This window comes from Dermacentor albipictus, chromosome 9 (genome assembly GCF_038994185.2).
Source record: "Dermacentor albipictus isolate Rhodes 1998 colony chromosome 9, USDA_Dalb.pri_finalv2, whole genome shotgun sequence".
NCBI classification, from domain to species: Eukaryota; Metazoa; Arthropoda; class Arachnida; order Ixodida; family Ixodidae; genus Dermacentor; species Dermacentor albipictus.
In genome coordinates, this window is record NC_091829.1 from 10388116 (window position 1) to 10415332 (window position 27217).

Genomic DNA, 27217 nt, shown 5'->3' on the forward strand with positions numbered 1-27217 from the left:
ACGAGAAACCCGTCAAAGATGCAAGCGCCGCACGTAGCAGCAGCAGCGTGCCGGGCGAGAGTGACGATCTTCCTTCACGGCCGAGCAAAAGCTGCAGGAACGACACGCTGCTGTGATCTCGAGGACACGCGTTTTGATTTCACGGTCGGGGAGGCCGCACTTCCACCGGACCGCAACGAAAGCTTGACGCCGAAGCGCTTTGCAGAGTTTCGCCAAACCGAAGGGAAAATGCATGTTTAGAACGGCACCTGTTGATTCCTGTATATGCGCACAGCCCGCGATATGATCTCCACTATACACCTGTATTTCTAAGAATTATGCTTGTACGCCTCTTACCAGGGTGACTCAGTGGCTGACATCATGCTTCTGACCACGTGTGCTCAGCTTCAATTTCCGGCCGTGGCGGCAGCAATCTGGCGTAAGCGGAATACGAAATTGCTTCTCTATACCGCCGCCTTGAGCACACGTTAAACAACTTTGCAGGAACAGAACTAATCCGGGGGCACCACTATGGTGCGATTGAATGCGACGCTACGTCAGCAGTCAATCAAGAGCCGCGCGGAAAGGCTTTGTGTTGCTTGATATGTGGCTTAGCGGGTGCAACAACTTCGCACGTGCCTGCACCTTCCCGCCAACGCTCGCATACGCTTGAGAGGGGCGCCAGAAAATATACGGGAGAGGAGTTATAGGAGGGCCGTATGGTGAAAACCTACGCGTTCTTCGGTGCCATTTGCAGCTTGCACCAAGCCAACCAGCTAAAGAGAGCATTTTGGCTCACACTAAAAGTATGCACCTTTTAACCAATGTGAGGACTTTGTCAAAAGTCTACGGGCCCCTCCACTTCACGAGCCGTCAACAATCTCCGTGGCGGAGATTCTCCAGTACTCCTGGAAGTAAGGTGATCACTCTGTAGGTATTCTGCGCAGAGGGGCGTAATATGCGGTGCAACTGTAGCAATGCCTCACGGCCAGCTTTGACTAAGGAAGCACTGTCATGAAACCCTTTGCAATATCTGCGACAACCATAGTTTAACAATTCTACCAATTGTCACAATGCCTCACGGCCAGCTCTGACTAAGCAAGCATTGGCGTGAGAGCCTTTGCAATATTCGCGCCAACTGTAGTTTAACAACCTTGGTCTGGAACCTTGCGAGCCTCTTCATATTCGAATGTTCATAGTGAAAGCAACTCCTGCTCCTGGTACTGTTACTCGCGTGTTCCCGTTGTCCGGAAAGAAAACACGCGCCTCAATTCGTCACAGACAGTGAATCCACGCAACCGCGCTCAGCGCTTCAAGATGCCGAAAGTGTAACGCCAAGCGATGGAAGTCACACAGTTACAGTGGCATGAACCAAAAAGTGGTCTAGTAAGGCATGTTGTCGTCTGTTCAGTAAACATGCACCTTCTTCAAGCTGGCCTTGTCGCCTTTGGCGTGACAGTATAATTGTATAAAAGTGATACCATTTTTACAAAACGTAACCTAACATTGTAGGGACACTATCTTCGTCCCAGAAGTTCTTGATTTGCTTGTACGTATAGCGTCGCACCAAGGATGACAAGACCGTCTCGACAGAGCTAGGTCTGCCCGTGGCAACCTCTCAGCCGCGCAACGGCATGTTCGTACGTACTCCTTTGAGGGGCGGCCGGCGTCTAAGCGTCCATGGTAGCAACGACGACGACGGCGCAGCGAGCAGCAGGCACGGCTCCCGTTGTCGGAATGCGACGACGCTTCCGCTTTGGCCGCGTCGCCTCTGCCGTGGCGGCCCAGAAACACGACAGCGTGCGGGAAACCGGTCGACGAGCGGCGAGAGAGCGCGAGGCGTCGTTCACCGCTTCGGAGGTTCTCCGCTGCCGTTGAGTTCGTGCCTTCCTTCGCGAATGCTGCAGCGGGGGAGCCCCCCCTGCGAACGGCGACCGGCCGCGCTGTTTACGCTAGCGCAGGTGACGTGCTATAGCGTGCGGTGTGCACGCGGACCGCCGGCGTCGGGCAGCACTATAGCCTTGGCGAGACGCCTTTCTTATTTTCTAAATTGAAGCCCCTTTTATCGTTCACTACCGAGGACTCTGGGGCTCTACCAGCGGTGACTTCCGGTCGACGTATTCACCTGACAATGACGCCTTTATATAGAAGCATAAAGGATAAGCGCCCGCCGCGGTGGCTTAGCAAGGTTATGGTGCTGTGATGTTAAGCACTAGGTCGCGAGATAAAATCCCCTCATGCGCGGCCGCATGTAGACGGTGGCGAATTGCAAAAACGCCCGGATCCCGTGCATTGGGGCATGTTAAAGGTCAACTGGTGGTCAAAATTAATTCGGAGTGCCCCCACTACGGCGTGCCTCATAATTAAATCGGGGTTTCTGCACGTAAAAGCCTGCAGAATTGAAAGGATATACGGCATGATTAGTGAATGACGAACGAAACGGGCTGTCCGTTACGGGCCGGTGCAAATGCCAGTTTTCGTAACACCACTTTTGTCACAAATCGCGTAAAAATGCGGCACGTGTGTGTTAACAGGCAGTATGGCGTGGTTCACAAGTTCCAGCGCACAAGTTCCAGTTCCAGTGCGGCGGCACTATCTCGAAGTACCGACGCACGAGCGGAAGCTCGTCCGGTGTCGCAAGCTCACTGCTGTCGCAACTCGCGCAAAAGGGTCCGCATGCTGAAAACGACACCAGCTGTCCCAGTACGTTCGCGAAGAGGACGAAGGTTTCTTTGCCCCAGGAACGGCTGCGGACATATTGTTTGTCGTGAGTTGACACACGATGCTTCATATAGAAATAAAGGGTTCAGCGCCGAGGAAGCACGGGCGCGAGAAATGCCGCGCAAACAAAGGACCAGCGCCGATGTATACGCCAGACGCTTTACTCGGCGGAAATTCAATATATACCTGTATATGCGACTCAAATCGCCATTCATGACGCCGCAACAGCACGGAAAACCTTGGCCTTCCCGTTTTCATCTCCATTTGTAAATAATAATTCGTAATGTACACGTTCAAGCCTTTTGCGTGCCTCTTTTGAACATTCCCGGCATCCCCTTAAGTGCAACGCAGTGAAAGTGAGAGCTTATGTTGTTTCAGAGACACACCGCTCAATTATTAAATTTCTTCTTCGGGATTAAGAAAGCGAGAAAGCTGCTAAGAATTCGGTTCCTGTCTCTTCCTTACCTCTTCCTGTGTATCCGCGCCGTGAATCTTCTTTTTGTTCTTTATAATTAGTCTTTTTCGTCGTATATCAAAAGCAGGGGCGGCTCTAAGGCGGGCAAGGGGGACGTGGTAAACACTGACAGAAATGTATTTTTATTATATACGTTGACAACACGAATACAGTGTTTGAGCTCGTTGGTTGCGCATAGTTAGAAAGCTTTCCACCAGAAAGCACTGTCACGGACAGAGGGGAAGAAGACACACCGTTGGACTAGCGATTGAACGTTTAATATTTGTCTTGCAATTTTTTTATGTACCACGAGACAACCAATGCACTGTTTTCTTATGCATTTTTTTTTCTGTCACGTCGATAATTAATATCCCAGTCTATTAGACCGGTATTTTTCAGGCAGCATTTTTCTTTGTGCGTGGTATTGATGGGGCACGTATGCATATTTGCCCGCTTCCGTAAATGGCCATTGCGTCAAAATTTTTCTACAACCTTGATGTTGTGAAGTTATACGGTGCAATGACAGCGGCTTCGATGAAAAGCTGGATTCCCGGGAGGGGGGTGAGGGTTGCTTTCAAGAATGCTGCAGGCTCTCTTGTCCTGTCATTCAGACACCATTTCTCAATCTTCGACCCAGTGTTCTTTGTATCGTCGGCCACGTGATAGAGGTGCACCGCAGATGACACCATACTTGCACGTAGTGTACTTCTTGCGTTTTTTTGTGCTTTGGTTACTTTTATGGCCATTGCTGACCCGTGGCACATAGAATAGGCCATAGGCTACCTGCGAAAATCTGGGTCGAAGGGAAGAAGTGGCTCTTGTGCGGAACCCCGTTTTCCCCTGCTCTCATTTTACGAGTATTTTTGCGTGTTTTCGGGAGGCGCCGCTCCCGAGATCTTCGGCGATGGAAGCTGAGTCATCCAAACGTCTGGAGGAGACCGATGTCACAGCGTCAAGCTTTCCGAGGAAGCGCAATGAGCGACGCAGGCAGCCAGGACACCCTGCTGTACTACTCTGCTTCAGAAGAAGATCTGTCGGATGACGGCGACTACTTGACAGTTGTGAGGCGAAAGGAAAGAGGAGAATCGTCACTGCCTCCTCGTCTTCAACAAGGACGATGTTAGCGGCAAAGGCCAATGACACGGCTCATACCATCCTCTTCTTGCCCGAGACGCCCACCGACGACTTGAATCGGTTAAACAGGCAAGCCATATCTGTCACGCTGGAGGCTCTTCTTCCGAATGAGATTACGGATGTGCGAATTAACACCCGTAAGAACGTTCTCGTGGTTGATGTCAAGAACAGAGCAGCATTGGATATCTTGAGTATAGTCAATGTGCGGGGCAAGATAAGTGTTCGCACCATAATACCACATGACAGCGATACTACACCAGGTGTAATTTATGATGTCGATGAGTTAATCAACAACAACGATCTGCCTGTTTTTGTTAAACCCCCACCACAGCATATTGCAACTATTACTGAAATCCGTCGCCTAGGAGAATCACGCTGTGTAAGGGTAACCTCCACGGGAAGTAGCTTGACGTCACGCGTGAAAGTTGGATTTTTCCGTAATCCACTGCGACCGTTCGTTCCAAGACCATTTCAGTGCCGTAATTGTTTGAGGATCGGGCATATCAGCGGCATATGCAAAAATTAGACCGTGTGCCCAAGGTGTTCTGAGCAACACAGCGCTGATGCCTGCCGTGCGACTCACTTCAAGTGTGCCAATTGCTCTGGTCCCCATGAAGCATCATCGAAAGACTGCCCGTGACACAAGACAGAGCTGAAAGTCCTAAAACAAATGGCGAGAGACAACTCAACTCACAGAGAAGCCGCCGCCAAAGTGCGACGGCGTCTTGCCCGCCGTCACCGCAGGCGATCTTCGTGTACTAGAAGTACTGATACCGTCGTAAGAAAGATGCTAGTTCCTGCAGCTGGTGCTCCCAAGGCGCTCACCCACACTAACAACACGGTGTCTGGTGACGCAGTGAATACGTGTACTGCAAACGACTGGCCTGCTCTTCCGACATTAAGTCCTCCAGCACAACAAAGATCGATGGTGGACTACCGACGCACCAATGACGGCACAGATCGCGTACGAGGTCAAGACAAGCAAGTAATCGCTATAATTGCCATAAAGTCATTCGCGTGTTGATAAATGACATGCAGACGTCATCTGCTCGAGGTGAACTGCAAGTGCTGGATGGCCTGGATCCGCTGCTTGCGAGCCTCGAGTAACAAGCAGAATGACTCTACCGCGTCAGCCGTTCCTGAGACAATTCAAGGAAGCGTCTGATATGCAATGGAATACCCGTGGACTGAAATCCCGTATTGCTGATTTTCGCCATTACGTTTTCACCAATAGATTCGCCATTATTGTCGTCTGTGAACCGAACCTACAGAAACCCCCCCTAAATCCCCTAAATTTTGCCAGAGAATCCATACTCTTACAATGGTTACTCGGAGCACGCCTTCTTCACTTTTCTATTCTTCGTATTACAGGCCATAGTCCCATACTTTGGCACATAAGACATTTACTTTTTCACTCAAAAAATTAGGGTGAGTTTTACAACCAGTCACACAAGGCGCTGACTACTGTTTTTGTTGCTACTACGAGCTGGCAAACGGGTTTCTACTTAAAGCCTCAGAAGCGAATCCTGTAGGCCACGTGACCTCACTCGGTTCGATGCTTGTGACTCTTAACTGTTCACAGTGAGACTTACTTGCACGTCTACGCTCGATTTGAGCTTACGCGTTGAGGATCTGGCCACCATGGCTCGCCAACTTCCTCTACGCATCTGCGATGCGAGGTTGCGATTTGCTACACGGTAAAACGTCATCGAGAAAGTGAATTGTAAGAGGGGAAGCCGCCAAAATTTGAGTCAAGTGTAGCTTTTGTCTCCCTAGTATTTCAGAATTTTTGTTTTAATGAGTTCCACTGGCGGCCATCAATTTTTATTTCTCTCAATGTATCTTCTTTCTATCGCTGCATTTGTCCTTGAAAACAGGCCACAAGATGTGCCGGAATACGGACAGAACAGCACACAGACTGCAGACTACGAGCAGTGAATTATGGACAGTAAGTTGCACAGGCCGTTTATGCAGTTTCTGCCCGAAGAAGGGCTGCACTCATTTATTTAACCATAATCGGCCATATAGCAGAGTGTGCGGTAAGGTGAAAAAGAGAGAAAAATGTTCTCCTTCCACACCTGTGTAGTCAGAATTTTCATAATAGTGGGCTTGTGTATATTATACTGTCTAACACACAACCTTAAAGCAAAATATGGCAAATGAGTTCTGCTAGCATGCTGGTTAGCTCGAATGGTAGAGCGACCGCCCGCGGTAAGGCGTTGCTTCCATGTTGAATCCCCGGACCAGGACCATTCTTCATGAACTGCAAAACTTTCTTAAAGAGCCATGATGGGCTAATTTTGTAGCTTCGTGTAACACACGATTAGATGACAATTTTTCTTATCAGGAATCCTAAAGCATTCACTGAAGCGACTCTGGTGAAATTAGGCAACTTGTGCGACGCGGACTGCTATTTCGAGCTGGTTTATCAGCGCTTAGCGGTTACTTTGAGCATGCGTCCTAAATCAAGTGTTTAGCCTAAAGTACGCTTATAGTTATGGCTTGCAGTAGTAGCAACACTACTACCATGTGTGAGCGTTATGCCTTTGCTCATGGTTCTTGGGCTTCTGCGCTTCATGTTAGCAAGAGCGCCTGCCAGTTTCCTACATTGCGAGAGTGGAGCGTTGTCAGAACAGCTCCTTGGAGAACTCTTGTCGGGAAAAAAATTGCAGTGGATACACCATATACTACTTGTTGCACAGTATGTAGTCTGACGGCGATAGCCTCATACTAAGTCTTATATGTGGCTTGTACTCGCGCTTATACCATCAGATAAAAAGAGGTCAGGGAAAGACAGGTCACCGAGATAGCATGGCCCTAAAGTACCTTCTCCGTTTGCTCTCTCTCTCTCTCTCTCTCTCTCTCTCTCTCTCTCTCCTTTCTGTTGTCTTTGTTTTCTCGCTTGCTTCTTCTTCTTCTTCTTCTTCTTCTTTTTACCGGTTTTGACGTTTGGGTCGTGAGCGCATTCCGGTGACTTTCTACAGCTCTCTTTGAACCTTTCCTCATACGCTCCGAGTCTGCCCACAGACTCACACTTTTTGTGCTGTATTTTCTCACGCGTGCATGTCTCTGTACATCTAGCTACGTACGCTTCTGTGTACAGACCCGCCGTGGTTGCTCAGTGGCTATGGTGTTGGGCTGCTGAGCACGAGGTCGCGGGATCGAATCCCGGCCATGGCGGCCGCATTTCGATGGGGGCGAAATGCGAAAACACCCGTGTGCTTAGATTTAGGTGCAGGTTAAAGAACCCCAGGTGGTCAAAATTTCCGGAGTCCTCCACTACGGCGTGCCTCATAATCAGAAAGTGGTTTTGGCACGTAAAACCCCAAATATTATTATTATTATTCTGTGTATATCGCGGGCCTCTTCTGCTCCTCAACATGAGATCCATTGCCGTTTATGGTACTAACGGCAGCACTAGGCCAGCCCAAGTCTCGACGTAAAGAGCAAATTAAACAATCAACTGCCCCATATCACTGTCTCGCACAGTACCCGCCGTGGTTGCTCAGTGGCTATGGTGTTGGGCTGCTGAGCACGAGGTCGCGGGATCGAATCCCGGCCACGGCGGCCGCATTTCGATGGGGGCGAAATGCGAAAACACCCGTGTGCTTAGATTTAGGTGCACGTTAAAGAACCCCAGGTGGTCTAAATTTCCGGAGTCCTCCACTACGGCGTGCCTCATAATCAGAAAGTGGTTTTGGCACGTAAAACCCCAAATATTATTACTGTCTCGCACAGTGCCTATCGAGTGCATTATTCAGCAGTCACAGGGGTGTCCGCAGTCGGTCTGTGGCCACCAAGCGCCACCAAAATCCAAATTTACCATCACACCGTCGTTAAGATTCCTGTATCTCCTGCGCCACGTGTTGCAGTAGTAATACATTTGTGTAGTTTGCCCGTAAAAGCCGTCTCCGCTTTTGTAATACAGGCAATGGCGCGAAATAAAGGAGAACATAAATACCTAATTTGAATGTGTCCCACAAGCTCCATGTCCTTGTGTATTTTGTGTCCTCGTTAATTTTGCGCCATTGAATCTGTTGAACAGCATACCGGCTAGCCCATAGTACTATTGCGAAAGATTCCCCCTCCGTTGCCTTTATTTCGACACCACTCCATTAGTCCCTCCTCTTTCTCGTTCTTTTTTTTTACCCACTAACAGAATGTTTCGTATAAATTGCATAGACATTTTAACAAGCCAATTGTGTCTGCAAAGCTTGTTTCAGCGTGCACATAAATATTTTGGGGTGCATAAAATAATTGTGATATCCAAACGCTGCTCTACACTGCGAACGAGAGACGGCCCGTAGAATAAAAGAAACCTCTCGACAGACACTTCACAGTTCACTTACTGATGTATTCATAATATGTTACCTAATAAAGTTGGCCCTGCATTTGTGTTTTGTAGCTTCAAGGCCGCTGCATATGTACGCGTTTAAAATTGCATGACTTTTGTGTTCACAGGGTCTGCTCAGTACCTTTAGCCTTATATTACCAAGCCTGCGGTTCACAATATTTGCCCTGGGCATTGGTTTTTGCTTACAGCGCTCCCCCCATTTCCCTAATAACACCACCGCAGGACCCAATGAAATTCTAATACAGCTAATCAAAAACGTCGGTCCAAAGAGCAAGGCACTGCTGACTAATTCCAAAGAGTAGGCGCTTAAGACTAGGAAAATTTCCGTAGGATGGCGTGAAAGCAAAATTAGCCTCATTTACCAAGGCAAAGGTGATAAGGATAGGACGAGCTCGTACAGGCCAGTTAGAGTACCGACGATGATAAGTAGAATGGCCATGCAATCCATAAAATTAGAACTGCCGAAGTGGGTTGAGACAAGTGATGTACTTTGGGAACTACAGAATGGATTCAGGCCAGCCAGATGCTTAGAGGATAATACGTTTGTACTAACCAGCGCATAGAGATTTCAGTAGCTCATAATAGACCTCTGTCGATAGCTTTCATAAATATTAAGGGAGCCTACGACAACGTAGACAGGGGATTGTTGTGGAATATTCTCTAGAACGAACTCATAGATGGCGATTTCGTGGAAGTGCTGAGGGAAACATATAGAGAAAATCAAGTACAAACCATATGGGAAGACCGAAAATGCAACGAATTGGTGGAAATTCACCAAGGACTGAGGCAAACATCGTCTTTCTCCATTGTTGTTCACGCTTTATAGAAAGACGACTGGAAAACAGTGAATCATTGTTTGATTTATCCTACATGCATAATGGGAAAATGGTGCAACAGAAGGTCTCTGAGCTGATGTATGCGGATGAAGCACTGCTACTAGCAGACAATGGAAGATATTTACAAACACTTGCGAATATGTGTAGGAGAGCAATGGCAAATCTAGGTCTTACATTTATTCAGTATCAGTAATTAATTATCAGTATCAGTATCAGTAATTCAGGGATCAGTAATTATAATATTTAATGAAGAGACGAGTAATTACGTTGTGTCAATTCAACAGCAAGTCATATCCATAGTCAAGCAATATAAGTATATTGGCGTATACATAAACGAAAGAAATATTTACTTAACCATCCACCAAGATAATCTAAAAAATAAAGGAGAAGTGGAATGCTGCACTAATGAAATACAGAACAATTTGGGGCTATAATAAATATGAGGTGGCGTGCGGAATCTGGAAAGGAGCAATGGCGCCAGCGATAACGTTCGCAAATGCCATTATGTGCACGCTTGAAATCGGATATCTTGTCGGGGTCGGAAGCTAACGAAAGATCGGTAGGCCAGTTGGCTTCAAGCCCATGGTAAAACCACAAATGAGGCAGTGCAGGGTTACGTGGATTGGGCCTTTTTTGTAGTTAGAGAAGCACAGAGCAAAATTAGTTTTGCAGAAAGGGTTAAGAACATGGATGAAAATAAATAGGTGGTTAAAGTGCGCAAGCATCTGTGCGTGAAACGCGTGCACACAGAATATGAAGGAAGAGGTCAGGAAACTTAGCAACCAAGCACGCACGCACGCACGCACACACACACACACACACACACACACACACATATATATATATATATATATATATATATATATATATATATATATATATATATATATAATATTACTAGTTGCGCCACTGACGTCGTGGACTTTCTCTTGCGTGACATTGCCTTACTTCATGGCGCCCCGCGACAGCTGCTCACTGACCGTAGTCGTAACTTTCTCTCGAAAGTTATCGCCGACATTGTACGTTCCTGCTCCACTCAACACAAGCTGACTACCTCATACCATCCTCAAACCAATGGACTGACAGAGTGGTTAAACCGTACTCTTACCGATATGCCGTCCAAGCACGTTTCCAAGGAACACCGCGACTGGGACATTGCCCTTCCTCACGTCACATTTGCTTATAATTCTTGCCGGTATGACACTGCCGGATCTTCTCAATTTTATATACTCTACGGTCGCCAACCGACCTTGCCCCTTGACACGGCACTTCCTCCTGCTGCGATCTCAACAAGCGAGTATGCGCGCGACGCGATCGCCCTCGCCGACCATGCACGCCAGCTTGCCCGTGCTCGACTGACGGACTCGCAAACCACTCAGCAGCGTCAGTACAACGCCCGCCACCGTGACGTACAGTTTTCGCCTGGTGCGCTCGTGCTCCTGTGGTCGCCCTCTCGTCACGTCGGACTTTCAGAGAAGCTCCTTTCGCGATACATAGGGCCTTACTGCGTGCTGCGCCAGGTGACGCCTGTGACTTACGAAATTGCTCCTGTGGGTTGAACCTCGTCCTCTCCTCTGGCATCTAGTGATGTCGTGCATGTCAGTAGGCTCAAGGCCTACTACACTGCTTCCGAGTCCGATCTTTATTCGCTCCGGGACGGCGCTTTTGCCGCCGGGGGTAGTGCTACGGAATAGTATTATCAATGACGAAGAGGCGAGCAGTAAGAAAACGACGACGACGATTGGAGGCTAGCGCGGGCTGTTGCCTCTTGGCCAAGCGCGGCGTAATACGTTGTAAATATACTTGTATATAGCTTTTCATCTACGTCTTCTTACGTAACAATATATAGGAAGGAAGACGGGGATGTTAGCTATTCTAGCGTGCGGTTGGCTACAGGTAATTGAAACTGTCAACCTGGAGGAGTCATCTGTAAGGAAGTGAGAGAAACAGAGACAGCGAATTTGACGCAAGGAATGGAAGAAAAAGAAATGGAAACAAAAAAAAGACCGTGGAGATTTGCAAGAATGGGAATAAAGAAATTAGGAAAATCTTAACTGAACCGAGCTTTATTTCCATCATATCTGTCTCCCTGTATAAAGAGCTTGACTGGCCAACTTCGCCCTTCTGGATACAGCAGATGACTCACAAACCGCAAGAAATTTATAAAAAGAAACACATTCGACATCAAAGATTACAACAAAGAATTTTACAAGAACGGCAAACAGCTAAGCATATATTCAAATTAACGCTAAATGCACACTTTGCACAAACGCAACTACTGCCGACAGTTCTGCCACTACCTTTTTTGTGCCCATTGCTCAAATGGCGCGCTTTTGTGGACCGAGCGGCTGTATACACTGCCGCAATTACATCGCGCCTTGCACAGCTATAGACGACACACGGAGTCTTGACATTGTGGGTATGCGCGACTCTCACGCGTCCCCTGACATGTTGTTTCCTCGCATATCTCCCTTCTCCTGTAATCCGGCTTCGCCGCGTGGCTTTACTGCTGCGGTCGGTAGTCTTGCAGGGTAGTATGAGAGATGGCGCGAGTGTTGGTCTGCTAACGCCACCCAACGGCGGGGTTACTTGGGCTCAAAAAAGAGAAGGCTCTTCCTCTTTGGTTCGGGATCGGAGAGCGGCGCGTACGTTCTGCTCGTGCGCCGATCCATGCTTCTGCGAGACCATCTCGCGAGGCCTACCCCTGAATGGACGAACACGATCGTTAGAACGCGTCACCGTTTGCGCGTGACCGCACGCGCGAACGACCAAGCGTTGTGTCCAGCATGGGGCGAACATACTCGATCGATATGCGATCGCGTTGAGTCGGACTTCCGCGACTTCCCATCGGCATATTTTGTGGGTAGCAACTCGGCTAGCAGGCATTGATTTATGAAAGGTGCAATAAATGCCCTTGTGATTGTTTGCACTGCTGTGTTGTCGTTCCGTTGTCCCAAGAGCACGGGTGAGAACCCCACAACATATTAGCGCTTCCTATAGGGAACGGAACTAATAATATTTTGGGGACTTTTCAACTATGCATACTACCCAGAGAAACAGCAATCTTGTTTGTTCGTACTTCGTCTCGCAGGAGCGATGGGCATGCAAAACACCCCGAGCAGCGCCGACCGAAGAGGCCACGCCAGGCAGCACGATATGCTTGGTCATGCGCTTCTGCGGCCCCCCCCTTTTTTTTCTCGCAGATGACAAGCTCGCCCTTTCCACTGCGATTTGTCAGTGAGTGGGCAGCTATACTGCCGACAGTTGCGTCACGACCTCTTTTGTGCCCATTGCTGAAATAGCGCCATTACAGGGATCAATTGACAGTACGTTGCAGCCAGAACATCACCAACACCACGCCTTGCACAACCGCACGGAATCTTGTCACATTAGTGCTTTCTGGGACACCGAATTGAAAACGCTTTGGCGTCGCTTCAACCAGCATAAACCCTGCGGAAATACCAACAGTGTTCCTTCGTATTTCATGTCGAGTTGCAGTGACTATGGGCGTGACGCAGAGGAAGCGCGCACTCGGCCAGCCGATGCGGTCGTGCGTAGGCATGCAAAATCGATGTTATCCCTGTCTTCTTTTCAGGAAATTGATAAATTTTGAAACTTCGAGTAAAAATACCTTTTATTCATTACCATAGCAATGAAATTAATTATCATTATATACGTGCTATAATTATGCAGTGGGCGCAAAGACAATCGAATGAACACCTTGTCCTCTTCTGTGAAATATTGGTAATCTGATAACTGATAAAAAGGCCACCCAGCGACCTAGTCACTCCTGCTGGATACGTTCGCAGTAGAATCGATTGCGCGTGTTTCCACATTACAATTTTATTGTACGTAGACGAGTTTTGAAACACGTTTACACCTGCCGTGGTGGCTTAGCTGCTATGGCGTTGCACTGCTATAGTCATGAGGGCACGGGATCAATTCGCGGCCGCATTTCGATGGGGGCGAAATGCAACAACGCCCGTGTCCCGTGCATTGGGGGCACCTTAAAGAACCCCGGGTGGCGTAAATTAATACGGTGTCCCGACCACTGCGGCGTGTCTCATAATCATATCGTTGTGCTTGCACGGAGTACCCCATAAATTAATTAATTGAACCGCTTGCTAGTGAGCCTGTCGCGAAGCTTGTCATGAACATTTCCAAACAAAGGCCAGTTTCGTTCACAAGTGGCAGATGGCGAAGGCACCTGCGTCAGTCTAGAAGATAAAAATCCTTTTCGCGCAGCAGTTTGTTCTACAGGGACGAGATAGCGCTTCCGGCGGCGCGCCGCAGTTTGCCTCAGCAAAACGGCACGAATACGAAACCATTACTGCTTCTGCCCTGTTACCGTGGGATCAAACGCGGAAAATGCAACTTAGTGTTCGCTAACGCAGTGTGCGCCATGCATGATGAAAAATGTGGCACCGTAGAGGGAATTAAGGCGTGTGCACTAGTTTGCTGTGACCAGGTCTCTGTGGCTGTCCGCGAACCACTGCGACTTAATTATGAGTGCATGCGTTTCCGCCCCTTCGCCATGCACGGCTTTTTTCAAGTGAGTGAGTGAAAACATTATTCTAAGTCTCCGGCGATTTGGGAGGGGTGGGACTGTAAGCACAGCCTAGGTCACGGGAATAAAAAAATTTACTCATCCGCCAGCTTTGTATCGCTGACCTCCAAAGAAAGACTCCAACCCCGAAACTTCACCAAGATTTAGTACCGCTCATTGCGCAGTGGCAAAGGGAGTAGTGTCGCTTCTTGGCATAGTCAGTTCCCCGGACGTTATCTACGCGCATCCACACGAACTCACCCTGAAACTTACGCCGACTCTATATAAAGCGCATGAAGAATAAGTAACTATAGGCGCCAACTTGAATCTGTGCGCCGGAGCATGGATGGCGGAGACTATACACCGACAGCACATGAATGTTGGATGGATGCTAAACAATTAGTAACGGTTCAAAGAGTAAGCGAGTCACTAACGGTAATACGCCTTTGCTACAAGCTATTAAAAAATACCGAGCATCTACGTTCTGTGCCTGGTTCGCAGCAAGAACAGATCTGTCGCAACTAAGCACAACCGCGAGTGATTAGGCAGAAGATAAACAATCAGATATTGACCGCACCGAAGAACTATGTTGAGGCAGAAACGAGACTAAGCAGCTACTTCAATGTGTTTGCCAAATAAACAGTGACGAGGAAATCCACGTTGATCCTGATTTATTTCATTAGCGAAAAGTTTGGACAACTTGAAGTACTCTGCTTGTCCTCCTTTTAGTATTTGTAGTCCAAGCTCCGTATACGCTGCTCGCGCCGCTTTGACAAAGTGTAATGAGTCCTGAAAAAAAGCTCTGAATCTGTGGTCAGAGTCTCGTGTCGTCCACGCATTAGCCGTCTACGATATCCGCCAAAACAGATGTTTCTTGAGCCGCGCCGCCGTCATACATATCCAATGTTAACGCCGACGAAACAGAGGCAGCTGAGGCAAGGAATGGTCGCGTCACCACGAGCTCAAACATGGCGGCGCCCGCGATACCGTCGTGAAAAGTGTCTGTAGGTGTCAGCGGCTGATTAGTGCGAAGGCCTTGCCACCAGGCTGGCAGTTCCACGTGCTTCTCGAAGTCCCAGTCTCCAGCCCTGGACTAAAAGCTAGAGGGCGTCCTGCATTCCACTACGCTTGAATTCTACACGAAGTTTTATAAATGAAACTGAAAGCACAGTGAAGGCCCTCGAAAACTCCGCTACCGTTCGTTTTCTTGTGGTCATCGTCGCTTCTAGATTCGTGTGCTGCACAGCAGATAATGGCAAGCATATATGTATATGGACACTTTGAAGTTTTTTTTTTTACTTTCTCTGTGCTAAAACAATAAAAAAAGAAAATGTTTCTTACCCTCATTATTTCCAGTTGTTTCTTCGGACCTTAGATCTCTAGTCGCGCAATAACCAGTTTCGTCGCTGGTCGCTGTCGTGCGCAAATTTTCTCAAATGGGGTGTGGGCTTGACTGACTGACTGTTTGATTGATGGATTCGTTTATTGATTTTGCCAGAAAACCCGTCTAGGTCAAGAAGTGCCAAAATATGCATCGAGTTTAACAGTTAAAAACAGGAATCGAGCTATTTTTGAAAACCTATACAGATATGAACGTGGTAAAAACAGCATTTAACGCACTGCATAAAAACGCAGTCGTCAAATCCGTTTTATCAAAATGTTGTTGGACGGTAATGTGGTGTTTTGAACCGATATGGTCTCGGGTTAACTTGCAGCTTTGCAAGTTTCTCAGCCGGTTGGATCCCTCATTTCCTTCTTCAAAACTGCGCACCACCGTGCAAGCGCACTTCATTTAGCGAAAGTATGGATTCCATTTCCCGAACTCACATGTGCCACGGACATTCTATACATATTTACTTAGATACCTCGCTGAAAGCGAAAGATCGGATTGGCGATAACGATGTTTTCATCAATGAGGCTCGGCCGCTTGAAATTAAGAGGCTTACTATACGATATTTGTGATATGTTCATCTTATTTAGTGCCGCCTCGTGTGCTTCATTTTCAGGTGCCGCCCTTCTCAATCCCGTAGCGGGGAGAAAACACTGAACGGCAAGATGGCGGCGGCTTCGGCTCCACCACTCACCCTCCTCCATGATCGCGCTCTGGGCAGGAACGGGATCTCCTCTGGATCGAGCAGCCGGCGCGGCCGATTCTCCGGATCCATGCGCAGGTAACTGGGGCTCGCTGGCCGTCGAGGGTCGAAGCTGGACAGATGTGTCTCCGAGCTCATGGTCCGGCTTGAGACACTACTGCGGCCGCTGAAATTTGGCTGCTACAGAGGCTGCTTGAACACCTCTCGGCACTCACCTCCGATGATACCACAGTTTCTTATGAAAGCTCTCTAACCTCGCTTGGCAGGTGACACCTTCCTATTCCAGAAGATGGCAAAATTCTTCCCCGCTGTAGCTATTTTCTGTCTTGGCTTACATGAATAGGTGCGATAATATTTCGGCACAAAGCAGCGTAGGTTCTTTATGTGCCCCGATGCTCCGATATTCTGTCACAGTTTCTTCACCGAAATCTCGCCTTCTTTGCCGGGTAGCTGGAATTCTTCGAAGCAGCAACAGTGGAATGGCTTCCAGCCGCTTTCGCCGGGTCACCCAGGTTTACGGTGGTTATTGAGCACAAGATGTGGCAGGTGGTCACGAGCACCGATGATCCATAAGAAGTCACGTGAGATGCCCCAGCTCTAGAGGTGGAGTCCCTGCTTCAGAAGGTCTTGTCTTCGTGCCCTAAGAAAAGCAGAGGCAACTCCTGAATATACTGTTTTCTGCAATTCAGCAGGAATTATCTGCACTTGTATCACGAAATACGCGGCATTTTGCCAGTGCGAAGTGCATAATTATAAAAGCACATCAGGGTTGACTCAGCCGATTATTCCACGCTAGAGGGGGCACATTTGCATCGAGGAGCATTAAGATTTCCTGACGAAACTCGAATCTGACGAAAAAAATGGCTGACAGGTCTTGGTGGGCGGGTGCGCACTGCCGATGGCACCTCCGGGGGTCCGGCGTTATGATAGGACAGACGCTGGCCACGTGACCGCCCTGCGGACCAGTATCGATGCGGGAGCTAAAGTTGATCACTTCGAGGCATTCCGTAGTGGTCAACGTACACGCACTTCCCAGATCTTGTGTACCGAAATAGGCGCACAGGGCCGCGCTCCCCCCTTAGCCCGCTCTTTTAATCTTCCTAGACGCGGGGAGGAAGTCGGCATGCCAAAAAGCGATGGGAACCAGTGCAGCCGCCGAACGCTCGCGTGCCCCTCTGGTCGGAAGGGGCTGTTTTCGGCAGCGCTTGCGTATTTCCTTGCGATGGCGCCTATTTCTTAGTCAACTCGGACCTTATCCAGTTGAACCACCGGCTGTCTCAGTGTTTCAGCGGCGGTCTTCGTGCGGACCGTTCTACCCTGTGCGCACGTGAAATGAAGTTAAACATAGACAATCCAAGGTACCCGAAAAACGTCAGCGCCTATATTAGATTCCTCGTAATGTCAAAAAATTATTAGCCGAATAAGTCTGTCGAAACGAGTTTTTCTTTTTCATAACGAGGATGAACAATTCGGTACTACAGAGAGAGGTACCTCAGTTTTGAAAATCTTTTAGGCGAATGCTCCGCGAAGTGAATGTCAGACTGCTCCAGCCAGTGCTAATGCATGGAAACGCCAGCTATATATCCTTAAACACCAAAACAAATGAGAAAACATGACAAAAGTAATCCAGGAGGAGGAAGGACGGAACGGGATCCGGTCTTTCGATCCTGCTGTCGCGCCTGCATGCAAGTATGCAGCGCTAATGGTCAACGGAGCTTTTCGCCGCTCCCGGTTATAATCTCAAAATATCGCGGTTTTTTAGTGACGGAAGCCTTGGTATGGGGCATGTGCGCATCAACTATTTCTGACTGCTAATGAGCTCGTATTCCTTTCTTTCTTCTTTTCTAGCGTTAATTTAGCAGTGAACGAGCACTCTTTAGATGAAGTCGAGTGTATGACGGTAGCCCGTCTGGTTGGTATGATACATTTTCATAGGAGGGGTCAGTACACCAACCCCCCCCCCCCCAAAAAAAAAGGATTTAAAATTATTGTTAACGTGAAGGACTGCCTGGACAAGGACAAGTTCCCAGACGTTGTATACGTAGTACCATATGCAAATTGCCCATACGTGTACGTAGGCGAGACCGGCAACTTCAGGACACGACTTCAGCCGCACAGGAACGACGTCAATAAAGAACGCGTTTAGTCGAATTTTCTGGCAGAGCACTGTGCACGTCACCTACTATCAACTGGGGAGAAGCACGTGTGACAGCAAAGAAGAAGAATCTATCTTCACGCATTCATCTGGAGTCATTGATCATGCTAACCAAGCCGCACTCCTTTAATCGGAACGACAGCAATCTTCCACCCGGGCCGTGTATAAGCCGGATGCATACATAAAAAACCGCGCACTGCACGGGTTTTCGCTCGTTGTGACTCCGTATCGGGTGCCTCGATGTCTGATCCGCCTCGTGCTTGAGGCACCCTATAGGTCCGTAACGTCGCCTATGCAATCTGGGACATAGAGCACTGCCGCTCTTCGATATTGCTATCGGACTCTACTATCGGCAATATGTAGGCGTTTGTGTAGTCTGGTTTTCTTGTATAGGCACTTCTTTTTTATTGGTCTTTACCGGCTTACTTTTTGGTGTTAAAGCATACGTTCGTTTCGCCGCTTACTGATAAATGTCTGTTTCAGCCTGCACAGAACTTACATTATACTGCTACAGGAACGGTGGCAATGATGGAGTAGCGCTAATTCATTAACGAGTCCGGGGAATCCACTCTGTGACTTACTTGGCGAGACTCGTTAACAGCACTGCAGTACGATCATAAATCATACTTTTTATGCTAATGCGAGGGTAATTTGCAGCAAGTTAAATCAAAACACCCTGTCACGCCAGTACTTCCACGTAGCGATCATGTCTCACAACTGATTTCTCACGTCTTCGAGCTCTTTCTGTTTCGTCCATGTCCTAGCTCAAAAATTTGATAGGTTAAGGCGAATTTCCCATTTCCTGTAAAGAAAGCCTGAAACGCCTAGATGTAGGGGAATTCCCCTTGAATTGGCAGCACTGGCCGGAGGCCACACGTTTGGGCAGGGAGAAAAGGAGAAAAAAGATGGCCGCGTATCTGCGTGCTTCGTTGCAAATGTGGCGTGGTAGGTACACGCATGAAAAAAGAAATTAAAGAAAGCAAGAAAGAACGGAAGCTCAAGTTTTATAGCAAATCCTTTAATTGGTGCAGCGAAGTAGCGCCCTTTTTTGACACTGCTGAAGTCCGGCGCCCACCCTCCTTACAAATCGAATCAGGTTCCGTGTCGTTCTTGGCATTTTGTTGTTGTCCAAACTTGTTTTGCATGTAAAGCAAAGCATAAATGTGCTGTTGTCTCGTGTGAATATATGGCTTCAAGCATGGAGGCTGTAAACCAGAGGCGGTTACAGACTCTGGGCACATGACTGAACTCATTATTTGAGAAAATATTTTGAAAGTGGTTATCTGCCGACGGCGAACGAATAGCGCTGATGACGTGGTCTGTTATGGCGAGTAGCGATGACTTTATAGCGACTTGTGTCTTCTGCAGAACGCCGCACACGCGAAGCTTCTGTAGTTTTGGCTGGTGCCCGTTCTCAGATTTCCACTGCAGTAGCTCTAATGAGGGTCGCACTTTGTTTTCTGTAATTATGCAAGCGTATTCTGTTATAAGACGTTTACGTCGCCCTTCAGCTTGTTTTTTCTTTTCTCTCGGCCCCATTTCCTTACGCGAGAAACTTACACATGGGCCTCATTAATAATAATTTCAGCTGAATTGTGAGCAGTGACTTAACTATTGAAATATGCGTAGTTTAAGAACAACCTAGGCAGATTATTTTATAGTTTCCTTTTTATTTGCAAACCACGAACAAAAATTTGGAGGACGCTTAAGCTTCGCCTTCAAGAGTGGGACGCGACAGCGTTCCCGTTGACCCGCCAAGGGGTATAAGACAATGCGCTACGGCACAGCGATCACTTACGATGCGCCCCGCATCGGACTTAGCGCCCACCTATCACGCGGTGAGCGTCGAGCAACGCAGCGTTCGGCGCGGCAACGAAACGTGCGCCTGAGCGAACGGAACGAACCAAAGAACTCGGTGTCTCGGAGGGGAAACGATCTACGCCAGCCAAACGTCGTGATCGGCACGCGCAGAGAGATAGATAGTAATCTAAACCGGGAGCACGGCGAAGCGTCGTCAGGGGAGAGGGAGTCCCGCGACGCGCCTGGCAGCGGTCCCAATGCGCGCGCAGCGCGCCTCCTGTCGGGGCAGCGCCGTACATTGAGAGGAGGGGGTCTTCTGTGCTTGCCGCAAGATGGCTCTGCGTGTGCGGAAAGCGCAGAAGAAATGCAGCGGAAACGCACTTCGCAACTCGTGTAATTGTGACTTCTGTACGTTACATGTTCATAATTACCGATATACACCTCAGTATAACTTTCCACGGCTCGTTTCGAAGGCAACACCGCATTCACTAGAGGCGCGTTTGCACCGCTTGGAAGCATCGAACTCGTGGCTGAGTGGTAGCGTCTCCGTCTCACACTCCGGAGACCCTGGTTCGATTCCCACCGGGCCAATCTTAGAAGTTGCTTTTTATTTATGAAGCTCCTGCCGTGATTTATCGCTCACGGTCAACGCCGCAAACGCCGACACCGACACCGGCTTTTCTGCGACACGAGCTCCTTAACGCTATCGCGTTAAAAGAAAAATATTGGCACCTATACTTGTTCATCTTTCTCGGGTGACCGCTTTTCACCCGCTAACAAAGGTTAAACGTGATCGCTCGGAGCAGGACAGGCCTGCATGTATCGGAAGTTTTTGGAATGCTATCGATGGTTCTATCCGTGGTCTGCTGTAACCGAACCTTCTGTAATCTGATGGTATCCGCTACGCGAATTGTATATAGTACCTCCTGGAATGCACGCGGGCACGGCGACTACGCTGAAACCTTCGACGAGTCATGTATAAAAGCCTACGCGCTTGAACCACTGATCAAATTTTCGATCATCGCCGACTTTGCTCGCCGCTGTCGTTGAGCTTCAGTGTTACTTGTTTTGCTTGGCACAAGTTGGCCCAATGAACGTTTAACTTTGTAACTAACAGTTTTGACACTGTGTCGCTATTCAACGTCACTGCAATGTGACAATATATCTACAAAAATACACTGAACAAGGACACGTTGCAAAAATCTAGGAAATTCATCAGCTCGAGTAAGGGAAAACTGGTTGCGAAAGTTGGCAGCCCCGTAGCTGACTCGGGCACTGCCACCTTATATATTAAAATAAAATCTCGCGTTTTACGTGTCACAACCACGATCTGATCGTGAGGCACGCCGTAGTGTGACACTCCGGATTAATTTTGACCACCTGAGGGTCTTTATACGCGGTACATAAGTTGATAATGTGGAAGCTTGGGCGAGTTGGTGATTCAATATCGACATGTTTGCACATTGCAAAAGACGAGGACTGAAGGAAGCATGCAAGGTCATACCGCCGTGCAAGGTCATCTTGGCATTCACTGCAGAGACTGCCATTGTGACCCTGAATTTGAAAACTGCGTCATAATTTCCAAACACCGCAAACAGCTTACACGTGAAATCATAGAGGCTGACAAGATAGAGCGGCTGGGCGACCTTTGCATCAGCATGCCGTCTATTGCCCTCACAAAAAACGAAATCAAGTATCTGGCTGCGATGGAATAGGGGTTCACGTATGACTTAATGCAAAAGTTGTTTTTTCATTACTTTTGCTCATGTATATAGTTCTGGTGATTTAGCAAATAAAGATCCGTTGAAGTCAGCGCCTGTGTTGGGTTCTTCCTTCAGTCCTCGTCTTTTACGCTGTGCAAACATGTCGGTACACACTCTTTTTGCATTCCGCCCCGTCGGAAGCGGCCGATGCGGTCGGGATCGAACCCGCCATCTCGAGCTCAGCAGTACACCGCCATATAGCCACTTGGTTTTTATCGTTCTTTAATAAGTTGCCGAAGTTGTCTGCTAAGCCACATACTCATAGGACGATGTCGTCTGCTCAGCAAGATAGCGAGCACATGCCTAGTGGCAGAAGGTAGCAGACAAGTTAGGTCGATGGGTACGTGAAAGAGACTATAGATACATACTGCAACGTGGCTAAAAATCACAAAGACTGTCAATTACTTTTAAAAAAAAAGAAGTGGGCAGCGATGGAACCAAGACTGCCACCGAAATGGCGCGATTCATCGAAAAGGGTGAGTAAGTCTCAAAGCGGTTGCGGGTTCTGACCCGACCTGCACACCTTTTCATAAGCACACCGGCACATGAAGCGGTCCCTGCCAACCACCGGCAGCAGGCTCATCACCGCTACCTCCCTGATTCATTCCGGCCCATATAGCCACTGAGCTATACCACGGCGGTTGCCTTTTCTGTTGCTGCAGTGTACCAGCATTGTTTTGGAACTTACTAAAAGCAGGAGCATAATGAGGCGAGAGTAGACAAACAGCTATAGAAACAGCTCCGTAATTGTCTAGTCTCGTCTTGGCTCCGCTTTTAGCACTTCAACCTTCAAGTTCCGAAATGTAGCAAGCAGCCCGAATAAACACGCTATCGGCACCGCTTTTGTGGTAGTGCGGCCTATGAACGCGTTGCAAGGCTATAGTTTCGGCTTTAAGGGTGCGACTTGTTTTTGTGTGTTCAGCGGAAAAAAACTTCAGACAGAGACAGTGTGTGTTTCTTGCCTTTTGTTTGTACCAGTCCCGAGATATGTTTCCTTTTTTTTTGTAGTAGGCACTACATACGTATGTAGCACTCCACCAAGGGTTTCTAGGGCGAACTTAAGGATTCAGCGACATTTTAGCAATAGCTGCTGAGATATTTTTCTAAGTATTGAGTGCTGCTAAGACACACTTTATGAATGCGTCCCAACGACGCATTCACACATCTGCAATCGAATGGACGTCAAAGGGCAATACCTTTTTTTCGTACCTGAAAACATACTGGAGCGAGTGCAATGCATTTTAATGAATATATTTATGTTCACATGCTAAAGACCCAGCTGTATCCAGCGGAGGCAAGAGTGAAGTTGGTAACACTGTGTCGGGTGCGATCTGCTGCTCTCTTGAGTGCAGCAGCGCAGTACATAATAAAAAAATTACCGACGATTACGTTACTTCCTAATGCGAAATTTGAGCGCAGCAAATAAGCTGTTTCACCTTTTCGATAGATTGAGGCAAAGAAATCGAGCAACACATGTATGCGCTATCACAGAATTTTTTTTTATTTTTCACACGTATTCCTTTAACAAAGACTCCACTAACAGTTCTTGACAGTCATGAAGGAAGCTTTGTGGTCGGAGAAATAGACTGATATATGTTCGACTTGGTACACCAATGCTTGATTCTCAAAGACGAGATCTATACAAGTGCCTCGCGAGGTTGTCACAGCCGTGGGACGCGTTACGAGCGAGAGGAACGGGATGTTCTCCCGCATAAGTGTTAGGAAATCGCTGTTTGTCTTTATGTCAACATTAAAGTCCCCCACTACTAACATCGGTGTGGATCGATGGACGGTTAATGCGAGTTGCAGGAAGTGCACGACGTCTTTCGTGAGTGCGGTAGCGGACTCACGAAAGCGGTATCAGTCGGTCGCTGCTAGCGCTGGGGGGATGAAAGGGGGGCGGAGCTGGTTACGAGGCCGACGATAACGCCGACGACGACGCGAAACCCAGGAATGGACGCCAAAGAGCCATTTGTGTAGCCAGCCCTCCTCCACAGTCTCTCCTCCTCCCTTCCATCATCCTCCCTCGCCCGGAGAGCCGACAGCGCGCATGCGCGGCGGCGGAGCAGCAGATTCGTCGGCGAGCTGGTTACGAGGCCGACGACAACGCCGACAACGCCGACGACGACGACGACGACGACGCGAAACCCAGGAACGGACGCCAAAGAGCTGCGCTCTAAAAAGGCAACTGCAGCCGCTGGGCTGCATCTTTCCTGTGTTGCGTCCTACTGCGTTGTCACAAATGCGACCTCGACTGTTATATTTACGAACATTCGCAAAAAAAGAAAAAGAAGAGCTTTAATGCGGTTAGCATTCTTAGCCTATACTTCCCCCACTTTGCTGTTTGTATAGTGTTTCCAGCATTTTACTCCGGTGATATTTGTAGTAAAAGGAGGACTTAAGCGCTTCGGTACTGGTTAGCCTTGAAACTGAGTGTCCGAGCACAGCAGCCCACTGCTGTGTCCGCTGAGCCCGGATCACTTTTTTGTATAATTGAGGCTTGGCCAAGATCACAGACTGGGCAACGAGGGAAGAATTCTCAGTGTGAGCAAGCATCAGCGCCCACCGATGCAATCTCGGAGGCTTTGCAAAAGGAGGGAGAGTTCGCGCGCTTATATGGCGCAGCGTGACCGAGGGAAGCGACAAAAATCGGAGACGTACAAAAGCAAAGTTCGCAATAGGGGATCAGAAAATTTAGTTGTGGAAGTTCATAGTGTTTCTTTTTTCTTTCTTCTTCCTCTTTAACTTAGGTAGGACATTCAGCAGTATAATAGAAAGAGCTTGGTTTCGCAACTCACCGCCCCGTTCCAAAGGGAACGCTCATAACATCCATCCGTCCATCCAAGCGCGAGAGATGAGCCCGCCTGCAGTGCACGGCTCGCACATGACGCGTTTCGGCGATGGCTCTTTCAATTCTCTCTACTGACATTTAAATTGGATCACACGATAAAGAAACCACGTCTTAGTCTCACAATTACATTTTCATTAACCGAACCATTACCAATTATCTCAATAATGCATCTCTCCCCACCAAATTACGTGTCCATCACTTGAATGCTAATCGCATTAACGACGATAAACATCCCCCAAGGATGCGTTATGCCTCGACTTCTTCTCTTTCCGCGGCTCACTTACAGGAACCCTTCAGATTTGGCGTGTGTCAAAGGTGCCCGACAGTGACAAAGAAGCACGAGCAGAACACATAATAACCGCCGCTTTCCTTTTAGGTAAAAGATGGCATGAGTGTGCATGCGTGTGCGAGCTTTCACTTGGGATAAACTCGTGGTCATGAAAGATGGCCGGATGGCTGGCGTCTTTGGGCTGTTGCGTGGTCTGTGATGTCATAGACCACGGAAATATAGAGACGGCCTCGATAGAGTGAGCGGCCATTTATGCAAGAGTGTGAGCTTCTTGCTGCGTGCTGGTGGGACAATATTTGGGTTGCCTTTTCATGGTTGTGTTTATTAGCATGTAGGACTTCGTGAACTATACGGGTGCTTGGATGTAACGCCATGCTGAGAAGGCCGGGGAAGAAAATTCTGCTGAAGACTTCTTCTAGAAAATGGCCGAAGGCATTATTGCGCGAATAATGCACAAGAAGGGAGATGTTAAAGAATTGAAATATTATAGGCCCATTAGCATACTCCCAGTATTATATAAAATATTCATCAAGATAATTTGCAATAGAATAAGGGCAACATTGGACGATCGTCAACCGAGGGAGCAGGCGGACTTCAGAAAGTCATGTACGAGGGATCACGTCCGTGTCATTAATCAGGTAATCGATAAATCTGCTAAGTACGACCCGTCTTGGCTTTCACAGATTACGAAAAGGCCATAAATATGGGCTGGAACTTATGCTGCAGACATTGTCAGCTCCTGACTGGAAGCTCACCATTATCATTGAAAAGGAAGGTGTACAATCAGTGCATTTTACCGGTGCTGCCATATGGGGCACAGGCTTGGGAGATTGACAAAGAAACTTGAGAACAAGGACCGCGCAAAGAGCGATGGAATGAAGAATGCTGGGCATAACGTTAAGAGACAGAAAGAGAACGGGTTAGATCGGAGAGCAAACTGGTACAGCCGATATTCTAATTGACATAAAGAGAAAAAAAAATGGAGCTGGGCAGGTCATGTAATGCGCAGGTTAGACAACCGTTGGACCATTAGGGTGACAGAATGGGTACCAAGAGTAGGGAAGCGCAGTCGAGGACGGCAGAAGACTAGATGGGGCGATGAAATGAGGAAATTCGCGGGCGCTAGTTGGAATCTGTTGTCGCAGGACAACGGTAATTGGAGATCGCAGGGAAAGGCCTTCGTTTTGCAGTGGACATAAAATAGGCTGCTGCTGATGATGATAGCAGAATGTTTCCATCTTGACAGAATAGGTCTGGCAAGCGTCCAAACAGGGCGGGGGGGGGGGGGGTAGGGAGATAGAGAGAGAGAGAAACTTCGGTGTTCTGAGTGTTGCTGAAATTACTCATGCTCAGTTGTGCAGTCTGCAACCATCGGCCCTCTGCGCTCGCACTGAAACGACTTGGCGCGCTTTCTGTCAAAAAATCAAAGCATAAAGTTGCTTACAGAGGATATCCATATGATCTGTAAACGCCGAAATAGAAAATTTTTGACACTGCTTATATATTGTATGCACGCACGAACTGTACGTATATATGGTGAAATATTGTAAAGTCTGACAGGAAGCCCGAGTTGTTCATTTTTGTTTTATTTCTATTCTAGTGAGTTATTCCTTTGAAACGTTATAAATAAAACCAGTGCATTGTATAGCCCAATCCCCAACGCTTCCTTAAATTCCGGATTAAGTGTAGTTAGTTGTTCCTGCACTGATGGACACCAGGAGGCACGTTCCTTGCCTGGTGAGTCCGGAAATGCAAATTTGTTAGCACCCCAGACAGGGGCCTCGTAAGTGTATTTGCGAGTGTGGAGGCAGGTACCCGCTTCTCTTTCTCTCTTATGAAAATAATAAATTTTTAAAGTAATAAATAAGTAAGCAAATAAATAAATGGAGGCAGAAGGCAGGCACTTAATTCGCACGTTTCGCCCTCACCTCACACCAAGCGTTACCTACGCCCAAAGCCTGGCTAGACTCAAGGCCACCGCATTAGGAGCAAAAAAAAAAGGGGGGGGGGACGACTGTTTTTCTTCGTGGGGGTGGGGTATTGCGGGGTTGGTCCTCGGGGCTGTGGGAGGGGCACTGCCCTCAATGCAACGGAACGCGCGAAGGCGGTCGCGCCCACTGCCCCACCGATTTCGGAGAACCGGACCCCACGTGTTTCAGCGGAGACTAAATAAATCAGAAGAACAGCGAGAGATTGTTTATTTGGTCGGATAGTCTCAGATGTCAGGCAATTACCGCTGATC

General features: G+C 48.2%; 2 protein-coding genes across 3 annotated transcripts in view; one reads left to right on the forward strand and one right to left on the reverse strand.

Annotated features, from left to right (window-relative positions):
• The window catches only part of LOC135911161 (excitatory amino acid transporter 3-like), a 51083-nt gene extending 49086 nt beyond the window's left edge, over nucleotides 1-1997 (reverse strand). The window contains exon 1 of the mRNA XM_065443345.2: nucleotides 1628-1997. The gene's annotated coding sequence lies outside the window, so the exon portion shown is untranslated. The remainder of the gene's footprint in view (nucleotides 1-1627) is intronic.
• Ent2 (Equilibrative nucleoside transporter 2) overlaps nucleotides 1-27217 on the forward strand; it is a 125178-nt gene that overhangs the window by 56555 nt on the left and 41406 nt on the right. For both annotated transcript variants that reach the window (XM_065443348.2, XM_065443350.2), the window contains exon 2: nucleotides 16031-16195. The gene's annotated coding sequence lies outside the window, so the exon portion shown is untranslated. The remainder of the gene's footprint in view (nucleotides 1-16030; nucleotides 16196-27217) is intronic.